We start from the raw sequence: 14200 nt of genomic DNA, 5'->3' as shown, positions 1-14200 counted from the left end.
CCGTCTCAAAAAAAAAAAAAAAAAAAAAAAAAGTTTTAAGTTTACATTCAGTTTAATAACAAAATTCGGCTGGGAGGTGGCTCACACCTGTAATCCCAGTACTTTCGGAGGTCCAGTACTCTTGCTCATGCCTGTAATCCCAGTACTTTGGGAGGCTGAGGTGGGTGGGTGACTTGAGGTTAGGAGATCAAGACCAGACTGGCGAACCTGCTGAAACCCCATCTCTACTAAAAATAAAAACATTAGCCAGGCATGGTGGCAGGCAACTGTAATCCCAGCTACTAGGGAGGCTGAGGCAGGAGAATCGCTTGAACCCGGGAGGCAAAGGTTGCATGCAGTGAGCCAAGATCAAGCCATTGCACTCCAGCCTGGGGAACAAGAGCAAGACTTACACCTCAAAAATAAAATAAAATAAAATAAAAATACTTCAAAATCCTACCATATTTCCCTCTCTGATCTCTCAGGCTGGTGTTCTCTCAATGAGAAAATTTCACTGGAAATTACATCCTAAATGATCAACCTCAGGTTCTATCGGGGAATTTAAAATTAAAAAAAAAAAGGAAAAAAAATTAAATGACCAATATTTCTAGGTTTATAAACTACCTGGACAAAAAAGTAAAGGCTAATTTAGCAGATTATGGCTAACTCAGAGTAATCAAACACATTTTTAAACTAAAATAGACAATCTTCCCTTGAAAAAGCACTGTGTAACATACTTTAGGTGAGAACATGGTATAAGAGTGAGGCCATGGATGGTGCTATGTTCATCCAGATAGTAACCAGTGTGGCTGAAAGAGAAAGTTTATGCAAGGGAAGAGCTAGAATGGTAGGTTGGAGTGAGATTGGTAAAGGCCTCAGAGGTCAGGCTAAAAGTGTACCTTTCATCTTGGGGGGATCAGAGAGATTAAATCCAAATGGCAAGAGAACAAAAGATCAATTTAAGAGCAAAGTATTAAACCTGGTTTTAGATTTGCTGAGTTTATCAACTTCAAATAAAAATGTTCAGTATTAAAATTTAGCAAACCCAGGGCTGAATAAACTGTCATAGCAACAAAAGAAAGTTGAAAGGGAAGAAAAAAAGACAAGCAAGGGCGAGAAACCTCTAACAATTAGCTGCCAAGAATGTCAGGTAGCTTTTTACTACATTCTGCAAAATTAGCACAGGTATAATATTAATCTTATGGGACAATCCTAATATTATAGAGGCAAATATTTCCCAGGTCTAGCATCATTCTGTGGTGTCTTCAATAAATCTGACTAAATTTTAGATTCTCCTCACCATGTTCAAATCCACATTGCTTAAATTCCAAAACCGTGATGTGCTTTTCCACGGTTTTGAACATTTAAGATTTCTCAGCAACTCTCAACCCAAATACACATAAGAACTATCTATTTACTCGCAGGAATTTCCAAAAAATTTTTTCCAGGTTAAGACAAATCACCTGACACCTTATTTGAAGTATATAATAATCATTAGTCCCCCTGGGAACTAATAATGGTTTGAACTAGTAACTCGAAGTATAGTCCACAGATAATCCACAGACTACTACTGCTGGTCCACAAACTGGTCATGGTTGACAGTGAGGTTAAGTATAGACATGCAAAGTAAAATGTGTAGCAATTTGACAATTTTATATCTGCTGAAACTAATCAAATTCAGGCTTACATTCTGTATGCATGTCTTCATGTTTATCATTTTACAAAAGTATTATATTAGAAATTTTTTTAAAAGGCCATGCATGGTGGCTCATCCCTGTAATCCCAACACCTTCGGAGGCCAAAGCAGGAGGATCTCTTGAGCCCAGGAGGCCAAAACAGGAAAATCACTTGAGCCCAAAAGTTCAAAGGCTGTAGTGAGCTATGATAGCACCACTGCACTCCAGCCTGGGCAACACAGTAAGACGCTGTCTCTAAAAAATTAAATTAAAATTAAAAAACAAACACAAACCAGTTTGTCACCAGAATATGAGATGCAATAATTCAAATCACACCCTCTAGAACCATGTTACCCATGTTGGAATCCCAGCTCTGCTATTCACAGTTGTAAAATTCAGAGCAAGTAACTTCCGTGGCCTCAATTTCCTCATCTTAAAATGGGCACTGTGACATTTATCTCCAAGGATAACTAGGGATTAAATGAATTAAAAAATAAAAGCATTTAAAGTGTCTGGTACATGGGAAAAACAAAATAAGAATTGATTTTTTTAAAAGTAGCTAAAAATTTTAACTGTATGGTTACCTGGCTTTCCATTCATTCATTCACAGCAAACTGTATGGCCAGACACTATGATGAGTTGTTATATGATTTTAGAAAGAAATTTTTTTAAATTATATTTATCACTTTCTTCCTTCCTACATTCTTTCTGATATATGTAGAGATAGATATTCCTCCCAGAACAATAATGATTTATGACAATATAAAGTCATTTTAAAGTAACATTCAAGTGAGGAAACCTACCTTTCTTACTTTAAAGCTACTCCCAGATACCGTATTTCCCCTTTTCTGTACTGAAGGCATCATATCCTTGCCTCATTCCCCATACTCTTGGCCTCAATGAATTAATGAATGGCTACAATGTACCATTGAGCTGAACTATTTATTACCAAGCAACAGCATTAAGGACATTGAAATCAAGTATCAAAATAAGGCACAAAAAAGGGGCTAGAGGAAGAAAGAAATTCTACATCAGCACATTTATTCACATACCATCTTTTGTGCTTCCAAATAATGCTGCAACTGACAGTCTGTATATACCAGGCGGGGACTTCACTACTACAGTTTTTCTCTGATAATAGAAAGAGCAATCCCAGGTTTACCAATCTCTGATGCACTAGGAGGCAATACTACAAAATGGGTAAAAGCCAAAGCTCAACAACACAGCCTGGATTCACCTCTAATCCCTGTTTGATGAGTCCTGTAAGTATGCATGATAGGAGAAAATTTTCAAAGAATAGGGATTGTTTAAGTGATCCTTAGGGTAAGCCCTTAAAACCCCTTAAGGAGCAGTTTCTTCACTTGTAAAAGTGCTGTGTGGGTTTTCAGCAACAATCCAAGAATTTGGCACTTAAGTGATCAATAACTGTCAGCTATCATTAGCAATCAGTACTTGAGATGATTTTAATTTAAAAGTTTACTAGCTGGGTGTGGTGGCTCACGCCTGTAATCCAAGCACTTTGGAGGCTAAGGCGGGCGGATCACCTGAGGTCGGGAGTTCAAGACCAGCCTGACCAACACGGTGAAACCCCGTCTTTATTAAAAAAAAAAAAAAAAAAAAATTATTAAAAAAAAGAAAAAGTTTACTAAGAGCTGAGTAAATGTAGCATACTGAACCAGACTTCAAACTCTGGAGGAGGTTTGGCTAGTCCTTTAAATTTTAAGATGAAGAAAATATTTTAAGAACAATAGAAGATAAATCACTAACATTCATATCCCAGTAATATACTAAAGCGTAAGTGGTAACCTAAACTGCCTGGACTATGTTCTCTGAATTACTGTCCTGGCTCATTAACTTCTCCTATCTACCCTCAAATCCTTACACCAGACACCAGACCTTCCCCACATTCACCCCACCCCCAATCATACACACAGTTAAGCGTGGATATGAAAAGAGAAAGAACTAGTGATTAACTTAGAAATAACTACCCAGATGACTGTTACCACACCCAAATAATTCTGATACCAACACTCTCCCCCTTCCTGATGACACAAAATAAATGTGTACACTCAAGGCTACAGCACCAAATAATGAATAACAATGTGATTGGTAAGCCATATCTACTAGCACTTCCTTGTATTCCCCCTTCCTTGCTTCACTTTCTGTAGCTGAATTGGAAAGACCATCTGTGTCCATATTAGAAATGTAAATGCTACATATGGCAAAGACAGCTGCAATTATTTCTACAAGGTACTAACACAATATTCCAGTAAATTGAAGGCACTATATTAAATAAAGGTATGAAACAATGGGCAGGATAGGCATAGTAAGAACAGAAAAGGCGGGTGCTTTCTGATTTTGACAAGCTCACACCTCATCCAAACTATGAGTTTTTACTTGATAGGTAGCATTTACCAAGCAGTGACTATCAGGCCATGTGCTACATATTTTCATATGTATTATCTCAATATATCATAAATCATCTCAATATAGTCAATCTTCACAATCCCTATGAAACAACTATTATTGTCTCCACTCTTCAGATAAAAAACCAAGCCCTAGAAAAATAAACATGTCATTTAAATCCAGGACTACCATGGTTTACAGCTACAAATACCACATGTCCTAATTCTACCTGTTTGTTGTATCAGTATAATTGTTACTAGAACTCGCATTCACTCTCAAAGGTGTCCAGGACTGAATAAATTATATGGTTACAAAGATTCTTTCTAGGCAACATAACCCTATAATATACATTGTGCTCTGCACTACAGCTTCAGGCTCAATACTTTTGCTCATCCTGCCAATGCCATGTCACTGCCAATAAACTAGTAAAAAACGCATGAATGGTACACCTCACCTTTCCTCCCAGACACACAGAAAAATTCCACTACCAGAAAAAAAAAGCAACTATATATTGAGTTTATATTATTATGCAAAACAGGACACTAAATACCTCTTGGTCAAATATCTCACACACGCACAGGTTAAGTGTAAGTAAAAGCCTCTTTTACTTACACTTTTAACTCTTTAACTCTTTTAAAGTTACTTACAAGTAACTTTAATGAGAACATTAATATGTAATGTTCTCAAATACAAATAGGTAAACAAACTTCATACTTTTCTGTTCCTTCTAGTATCCACTCAGTTCTCGGTTTTGTCATTTATTTGACATATTAAATCAGGCACAGAAATGTATACAACCACATAAAAAGAATCACATTATCCCACCTGAAGACACAGCAATGGTCAAAAATTAAATGTAAACTGGACCCCAGGATTTAATGCAAAAAACATCCTGTACAGAAAAGTTTCAGGCTTCTAACTTCACTGAATCCAGTACTAAGTATTCTTTATATTCCTCAGCTTCTTCCAAGTCTTTTTCACTTTCTAACATCTGCCAAAGAATGGTATATGCAGCTTCCAACCTGTGCTGGCAATCAAGCTTATCATCTGGGATTCTAGCAGGATTTCTGCCTGTTTTTTAATGGCATAATTTTCATCATCTTCAGCTCTCATTTTTTCTTTCCTTCTTGTTGTTTTCCTTCTTTTTCATATATCAGTTTTTCTTTTTCTTTTCTTTTAGACAAGAGTCTCGCTCTGCTGTCAGGCTAGAATGCAGTGGCGTCATCTTGGCTTACTGCAACCTCCGTCTCCTGGGTTCAAGTAATTCTCCTGCCTGAGCCTCTAGAGTAGCTGGGACTACAGGCACACCCCACCATGCCAAACTAATTTTTGTTATTTTTAGTAGAGACAGGGTTTCACCATGCTGACCAGGCTGATCTTGAACTACTGAGCTCGTGATCTGCCCACCTCAGCCTCCCAAAGTGCTAGGATTAGAGGTGTGAGCCACCGCGCCTAGCCACAGCACTTTTTCTTTGACCAGTTGCTTCACCACAGGAGTCTTAATTTGTCTCAGGCCAGGATCAGCCATGGTCCCACAGGCACCATGAGAAGGGACGGACAGAGAGCCAGGGTAGCCATGAAGGAGGCGAGGAGGCTGCCAGTCCTCAGTTCTTTTCAACAAACCATGTATTTCCTCACAGCACCCTCCCATACATAAAGTAGTGTAATTAATTAACTAGTACACAAGAACAAATATAGTCTCACCACTTGTCTTGTAAGGAATAAAAAATTTGGTGAGAACACTGAAAAATTGCCTCAGATAATTAAACTGTTTTGGTTTTTAGTTTTCGAATATATATGGTAAAAAAAAAAAAATACCAGCTAATATGGCATCACCCATGGAAGTGTGGCTGTGGATTTTGCAGGTCTTCTTCCTTATCTGTAATAAAGGATCAACACTATGACTTTGGTACACCTCCCTTAACCTAGAAAGTTGAGGCAGAAAAGTAACACACGGAGATTTAGCAAAATACATATCTTTAAACATTAAAACATTGCTCACGTGGAAAATTTTTTCATGTAAAAGAACCTGAGACATCATATATCAATTATGATTCAAAAGACAGTACTTCTTAATGTGCTTTTCAATTAATATAAAATGGCATCTAATCAATAATAAAAAATCACTATTAGCTGGGTGACTAAAGGAAAGAGTTGTGATGATGTGTACAAATTGTGCAGTGTCCAAAAATACTATAAAAATTCAGCAGCTGTTTGCTCTATTTAAATAATCTAATTATTTAATCAAAATTAATAAGTAGCACTAAACTCATGAGTGAATGGAGCTGATTAAGTTTGTAGGGCTATAGCTAAAGATTTATATTTCTGAATACTCAGCAAGCCATACTTAAACATATTTTATTAATTAAAAAAAATCCCAAGAGTCCACACTTGCATTTCTGATCTTCAAATAAACAATTTTAAAACTTGGATGCATTCTTTTTGAGACAGATTCTCACTCTGTCACACAGGTTGGGATGCAGTGGCACAATTTCAGCTCACCGCAACCTCTGCCTCTCAGGTTCAAGTGATTCTCCTGCCTCAGCCTCCCGAGTGGCTGGAACTGCAATGCCTGGCTAATTTTTTTGTATTTTTAGTAGATGGGGGTTTCACCACATTGGCCAGGTTGGTCTTGAACTCCTGACCTCAAGTGATCCACCCACATTGGCTTCCTAAAGTGAGTGAGCCACCCTACCTGTCTCTTTTAGATACCAAGGTTTTAAAATCACCTTTCAAAAGAAAATATTTTGAAGAAATACATTTCTTAAAAAAAAATGTACAAAACCAGGTATAGTCAGTTTCATATGTCCCCAAAACTAGAGTATGTAACCTTCTATTTACCTAGTTTAAGTTAATGAACTATCAAGCTTCCAAACGTAAAAGTATCTACTAAGTTTCGAGTTAAAGCTAAATGAGAAAACAGAAAAACTATAAAATTAAAATAAAAAGATCTACATTATTTAACCCAGTAATTAGACTTCTGAGAAACAATATATCCATCAACAGATATAACCAAAAGGTAACAGATAAACCACGGCATTTATGATGCAAGCACTAAACATGTTTGTAAAAATTACTTTAAAACTAATATAAATGTGAGCCAGGCACAGTGGCTCATGCCTGTAATCCCAGCACTTTGGGAGGCAGAGGTGAGCAAATCACCTGAGGTCAGGAGTTCAAGATCAGCCTGGCCAATATGGGGAAACCCTGTCTCTACTAAAAATACAAAAAGTTAGCCGGGCGTGGTGGCGGGTGCCCGTAATTCCAGGTACTTGGGAGGCTGAAGCAGAAGAATCACTTGAACCCAGGAGGCAGAGGTTGCAGTGAGCCAAGATGGTGCCATTGCACTCCAGCCTAGGCAACAAGAGTGAAACTCCACCTCAAAAAACAAACAAACAAACCAAAAAATAAACCCCACTAATATAAATGTGAAGAAAAGCAGATTATAGAACCATATAAAAAATTAGCACCGTTTTTTTGCTTTTGACCTATTTTAAGAAGTCCTAAATAAACTGTAGTGCATCCAGACAATGAAACATTACTGAGAGCTAAAATAAAATGAGTTATCAAGCCATAAAGAGACACAGAAGGAACTTAAATGCACATAACTAAGTGAAAAAAGCTAAAATGAAATGGCTACATACTGTATGATCCCAACTCTGTGACATTCTAGAAAAGACAAAAAGATCAGTGGTTGATGGAGAGAATATAAACAAGCAGAACAGAGGGGATTTATTTTTAGGGCAGTAAAATCATTCTGTATGATATTATAACGGTAGATACATGTCATTATACATTTGACAAAACCCACAGAATATACAACATCAAGAGTGAACCCTAACGTCAAGTATAAACTTGGGTGACAATAATGTCAATTTAGGTTCATCAATTCTAACAAATGTGCCATTCCGCTGCAGGATGCTGATAGTGGGAAAGCTGTGCCTGCACCGGGGCGAAGAGTAAGTTATGGGAACTCTGTATTTTCTGCTCAATTTTTCTCTGAACCTAAAACTGCTCTAAGAAAATTAAGTAGTTAGTTAGTTTTTGAGACAGGGTCTCACTCTGATGCCCAGGCTGGATCATGGGGACACAATCACAGCTCACTGCAGTCTGGACCTCCAGGGCTCAATCAATCCTCCTGCCTCAGCCTCCTGAGTAGCTGGGACTACAGGTGCATGCCACCACACCCAGCTAGTTTTTTGTATTAATAATTTTAGTAAAGACAGTGTTTCACCATGTTGCCTAGACTGGTCTTGAGCTCCTGGGCCTGAGCAATGCACCCGCGTCAGCTGGGATTTCAGGCATAAGCTACTGCACCCAGCAGAAAATTAAGTATTTAAAGGCAGGGTGGGGTGCGGGGTGGGTACGAAGAGATATATGGTAAAAAATTTTTTAAAAAAGTTCACAAACAAGTGAACCCAAATATCACCTGAGAACACCTGGTTGTTGAGATTACAGTTTTCACACTATCTACTAACTGTTCCAAATGTAATATAACAGTTACATTAAAGCCCAAATATACATCTGAAACTATTCCAAGACTGTTCAGTGTATTCCAATAATCTGCACATCCCCTTCTGTGCCAATATATTTTTGTAAATTACTTTTCTTTTTTTTTTGAGACAGAGTCTTGCTCTGTCTCCCAGGCTGGAGTGCAATGGCGCTATCTTGGCTCACTGCAACCTCTGCCTCGTGGGTTCAAACAATTCTCCTGCCTCAGCCTCACAAGTAGCTGAGATTACAGGCACCCGCCACCACACTCACCTATTTTTTGTATTTTTAGTAGAGATGGGGTTTCGCCATGTTGGCCAGGCTGGTATCGAACTCCTGACTTCAGGTGATCTACCCGCCTCAGCCTCCCAAAGTGCTGGGATTATAGACGTGAGCCACTGTGCCCAGCTGTTACCTTTAATGGTTTTCCTCATGGTAGCGTAAGCTCCCCATTCACCTTTGCTTTTCCTCTCCAAAACTTTGCTTCTGCTCATGCCTGTAATCCCAGCACTTTGGGAGGCTGAGGTAAGCAGATCACATGAGGTCAGGAGTTCAAAACCAGCCTGGCCAACATGGCGAAACCCCATCTCTACTAAAAACACAAAAATAAGATGGTATAGTGTTGGGCACCTGTAATCCCAGCTACTTGGGAGGCTGAGGTGAGAGAATCGCTTGAAACCAGGAGGTGGAGGTTGCAGTGAGCCAAGATGATGCCACTGCACTCCCGCCTGAGCAACAGAGTGAGGCTCTGTCTCCAAAACAAATAAGCAAACACACATCTATATATTTCTTCAATGGAATAAGTTAAGATTTTGCATGTATATAACAATTATAGGAAGCCATAAAAGTGAATATTCAGAGGACAAGAAAAAAAAAAGGATGGAATGGAGAAAATAAATACCTGGAAATTCAAAATAAATGGAAATTTCAAGTGAAGGTTGAAAAATGAATGAAATTTCCCAGATAACTAGTCCAAGAGATCTATTATCTGAGCAACTGTTTCAAAGAGAATAAAAAAAGAGAGGAGAATCACCAATAAACCTGTGAGAAGTGATGGACATGAGTTGCCATATCAAAAAACCCCAATGAGTAGCCAGTATAATGGATGAAAACAGACTTATACTAAGGTATATCACTGTGAAACAGGAACAAGAAAAACAGTCTACAAATTTCTAGGGAGTGAGGGTAAGAGAGGAACAGGTCACACTAAAACAATTTTTAGGCTGGGCATGGTGGCTCACGTCTGTAACCCTAGCACTTTGGGAGGCTGAGGTGGGTGGATCACCTGAGGACAGGAGTTCAAGACCAGCCTGGCCATCATGGCGAAACCCCATCTTTAAAAAAAAAAAAAAAAAAAAAAAATTTTAAAAAGCTATCAGAATAATTTTAGACTCATCAACAGCTACAACAGAAGTCCACCATGGAACATGACTTCAGAATCCTGAAGAATTCTATGTTCAGCCAAAGTACAGGTATGATGCTTAATATTCAAGGTCCACAAAATTTTTTTACTATGTACTTTTTCCTCAAAAAACTGCTGGAGACAAGAAAGTGTCCCACCAAAGTGAGACAAGAAACCAAATAAGAGGAACATAAAGGGCACAGCAAATGGAGGGGTGGAACACAAAAGTCAATGAAAGGATCAGGAACATGGTAAAAGGGGATCCAGGGAAGACAAATATTTACCATATACAGGGCAACAGTCCATACTAGAGCAATGAGACTCAGGTGAATGTGATTGGAACCATATGATTTAAAGGCTGTTATGATCAAAATGCCTATTATTCTACCTTTTCTTTTCTCTCTTTTTTTTTTTTTGAGACAAAGTCTTGCTCTTGTTGCCCAGGCTGGAGTGCAATGACCCGGTCCCAGCTCACTGCAACCTCTGCCTCCCAGGTTCAAGCTTCTCCTGCCTCAGCCTCCCAAGTAGCTGGGATTACAGGCACCTGCCACCACACCCCACTAATTTTTGTATTTTCAGTAGAGATGGGGTTTCACCATGTTGGCCAGGCTGCTCCCAAACTCCTGACCTCGTGATCCGCCCGCCTCGGCCTCCCAAAGTGCTGGGATTATTAACACACAAATACGCAAAACCCAAATGCTCAAGTGTCCAGTCCAAAGTTTTATCTCTACTTAACTCTGCTTGACCATGTGTTCATTAAGTTCCTCTTCTCTCCTTTATACCCTGCTAACCATATTAGATAATTTAATATCAAAAGAGTTCAGCTTTAATCTAATCTTAAAACAAGATACAAAGCAGCATGTTCCCAAAGACCACTCTCTTACTGAAGATTCTTTGCCTGCTCCACAAAGCAGCCTCAAAACTATAAGTCCTATGTTTCCTAGGACATGTTCATGATCACGCCCACTGATTTCCTCAAGGCTCTAGTAGAAATTACAGGAAGCTGAAGCCAAGCTATCAACGAGAAACAATTTTTATAAGGCTTCATCCAACAGTGGCAATACCGTCTTTCCCCGTATACACCATCTACCTTTTTAGCTTTTTCAAAATTAAACACAGCTGAAAGATATATACACAGAATATTGTAGAAAAAACAAAAAGGAAATGATTAATTCAAAAGTCAGCAAAGAAGATGGAGAAGGGGCCAAACATACGAGAATGCAATCATGGAATACTAAAAAAGCTGAAATGCTGCTATAATGTCCCAGGTCATGGTACATGGCTCTTCAGTTTACTACTCTAAAACCTGGCCAGGTGTGATGGCTCACACCTGTAATCACAGCACACTAGAAGCCCAAGGCGGGAGGACTGCTTGCGCCCAGGAGTTTGAGACCACCCTGACCAACGTGGTGAAACTCCATCTTTACTAAAAATACAAAAATTAGCTGGGCATGGTAGCATGCGCCTGTAGTCCCAGCTACTCAGGAGGCTGAGGCACATACCTGTAGTCATAGCTACTTGGGGGATTGAGGCACAAGGATCACGTGAACCTAGGAGTCGGAGGTTGCAGTGAGTAGAGATCACACCACTGCACTCCAGTCTGGGCAACAGTGAGACTCTGTCTCAAAATTAAAAAAAAAAAAAAATTTAAGATTAAAAAAAACTTCTAGCACAGAAAAGGAACATTAAAAAAAAAAAGATTAAAAAAACTTACATACACATTTTATACTTTTTTACACAAAACATTTTGTTATTTTGAAAAAGGGAGGAGCACTAAAAAAAAAATTATAGCCTGAAAGCCAATTATAGTTGCAAAAGTGTTTTATTTGACCAACAGAGTTTAAAATTTTTCAATTTGTTGTCAAAACATCTATTTTACAATATATTATCTCGTACATGCAATGAGAGAGAAAAGTTTATTCAAAAGTTTCTTGTTAAGTCCAGGAATGCTGGTACTTAACCCAATCCCATTACTGTTTCAAATAGCAAATGGTTGGAAATGACCTAAATATTGACTAACATAGAAATAATTATGTTAAAACCATATAGTGTAACATTTACCATCAAAAAAACAAGAAGTGAAAGCTTTATATGCAGATATGTGATGCTCTACAAGACACATTAAGTGAAAAACACAATGTGCTAGAAAACTGCACATAGCTAGCTACCATTTTCTTTTTATAAATATATATATTTGCTTGCATATGCACAAATCTCTAAGTTAAACAAATGACAGTGCTGGTTGCCCCTAGGTCATCTGCCTGAATACACATTAGTCTGAGCAGACTGTGTACTCTTTTGCATAAAACTTAAGTTTTGAACAGTGTAAAGTACTGCCTATTTACATATACATTTAAAAAACTAGCAAAAAGGCAGGTGCAGTGGCTCACGCCAGTAATCCCAACACTTTGGGAGGCCAAAGAAGGGCAGATCATGAGATCAAGACCACCCTAGCCAACATGGTGAAACCCCATATCTACTAAAAATATAAAAATTAGCTGGGCATGGTAGCATGCACCTGTAGTCCCAGCTACTCGGGAGGCTGAGGCAGAATAGTTTGAATCCAGAGGGTGGAGACTGCAGTGAGCCGAGATAGCGCCTGGGCGAAACAGTGAGACTCCATCTCAAAAATAATAAATAAATAAAAATCTGGCCAGGTGCACTGGCTCACACCTGTAATTCCAGCACTTTGGGAGGCCGAGGTGGGCGGATCACGAGGTCAAGAGATCCAGACCATCCTGGTCAACATGGTGAAACCCCATCTCTACTAAAAAATACAAAAATTAGCTGGCCTTGGTGGTGCGCACCTGTAGTCCCAGCTACTGGGGAGGCTGAGGCAGGAGAACTGCTTGAACCCAGGAGGCAGACACTGCAGCAAGCCAAGACTGCGCCACTGCCCTCCAGCCTGGCACCTGGCGACAGAGCAAGACTCTGTCTCAAAAATAAATAAATAAATAAAAATCCTTTTTTCTTTTTCTGGTTAGATAGGGTCTAACACAGGTGCACACCACCACATCCAGCTAATTTTTTTGGGGTCTCGCCATGTTGCCCAGGCTGGTCTCAAACTCCTGGGCTCAAGTGATCCTCCTTCGCCTCCCAAAGCCTCGGATTACATGTATGAGCCACCAAGTCCAGCCCCTTTCTTTTCCTGCAGCCATGATTAAGAGCTTATGAAGGAACACTAGTGATTTTTACGGTAGGGATAGGACAGCAACTGAGGATTGTGAGTCACAGGCTTTGCCTTTCTTGCTAATGGTTAAGGGCTGATAATCAAAAAGCAGCGATGTGAAATTCCTAGAAAAGAGGGAAAATGGTATGTAAATACATGGATATATCTGAGTATAAAACATCCATAGAATGTCAGCTTTACCTGGTTCCTTATAGTTTACAAACTGTTAACTTTGAATATGGCATTTAAAAATTGAAATCACGGTAAGATATTTTATTCCAGCTTCCAGGTGAACTAAGAAATTTCAGTCTTCAAGATAACTCAGATTTTAAAACAAGACTATAACCCATGCTCATTTCCACTTCTCACTAAAGTCTCTGACTAAAATGGTGCAACTCATTGGTACTAACAGATTAAGGAAATTTCCAATTGTAGCAGAGAAGAAAAAGTAGAAATTACCATTGCTAGAACATTTCACAGGTTCCTTGTTATGTCCAGGGATACTGGTACTTCTATCATATTCCTAACTTTATGTAAATTAAACAATATTTTACTTAAATGGTTTTTTCCTACAGTTTTCTGTCCAAATGAGAGTAAGCTTACATAATTCATTTTGCATATTATCCCTTCTGCAACTTCTGTGTGTAAACTGAATGTCTACATTGAATTTCTCTAAGTCTAATAATCATGCACATTAACTCAGATTATAAAATGAAGTGTGAAATTTGGTGTGTGTGTATGTATGTATATACATACATACATATACATATATATATATATATATATATTTTTTTTTTTTTTTTTTTTGGATGGCATTTCACTCTGTCGCCCAGGCTGGAGTACAGTGGCGCGATCTCAGCTCACTGCAACCTCCACCTCCAGGTACAAGCAATTCTCCTGCCTTGGCCTCCCCAGTAGCTGGGATTACAGGTGCCTGCCACCACGCCTAGCTAATTTTTGTATTTTTAGTAGAGATGGGGTTTCAGCATATTGGCCAGGCTGGTCTCGAACATCTGACCTCAGGTGATTCGCCTGCGTGGGCCTCCCAAAATGCTGAGATTACAGATATGAACCACC

General features: G+C 38.8%; 1 protein-coding gene and 1 pseudogene across 2 annotated transcripts in view; both read right to left on the bottom strand.

Annotated features, from left to right (window-relative positions):
• The window catches only part of EIF4E (eukaryotic translation initiation factor 4E), a 41878-nt gene that overhangs the window by 23201 nt on the left and 4477 nt on the right, over positions 1–14200 (bottom strand). The window lies entirely within an intron of this gene.
• On the bottom strand, positions 1849–6583 carry LOC116538966 (annotated as a pseudogene). The gene is made up of 3 exons (XR_004263866.1): positions 5522–6583; positions 4705–5234; positions 1849–4668 (listed from the first exon to the last, which is right to left on the bottom strand). The product of XR_004263866.1 is annotated as a tubulin-specific chaperone A-like (transcript).

This window comes from Sapajus apella, unplaced genomic scaffold (assembly GCF_009761245.1).
Source record: "Sapajus apella isolate SASKATOON/1434 unplaced genomic scaffold, GSC_monkey_1.0 scaffold124, whole genome shotgun sequence".
Lineage (NCBI taxonomy): Eukaryota > Metazoa > Chordata > Mammalia > Primates > Cebidae > Sapajus > Sapajus apella.
Note: the sequence above shows the minus strand (reverse complement) of the source record. Positions and strands in the feature narration are given on the sequence as shown.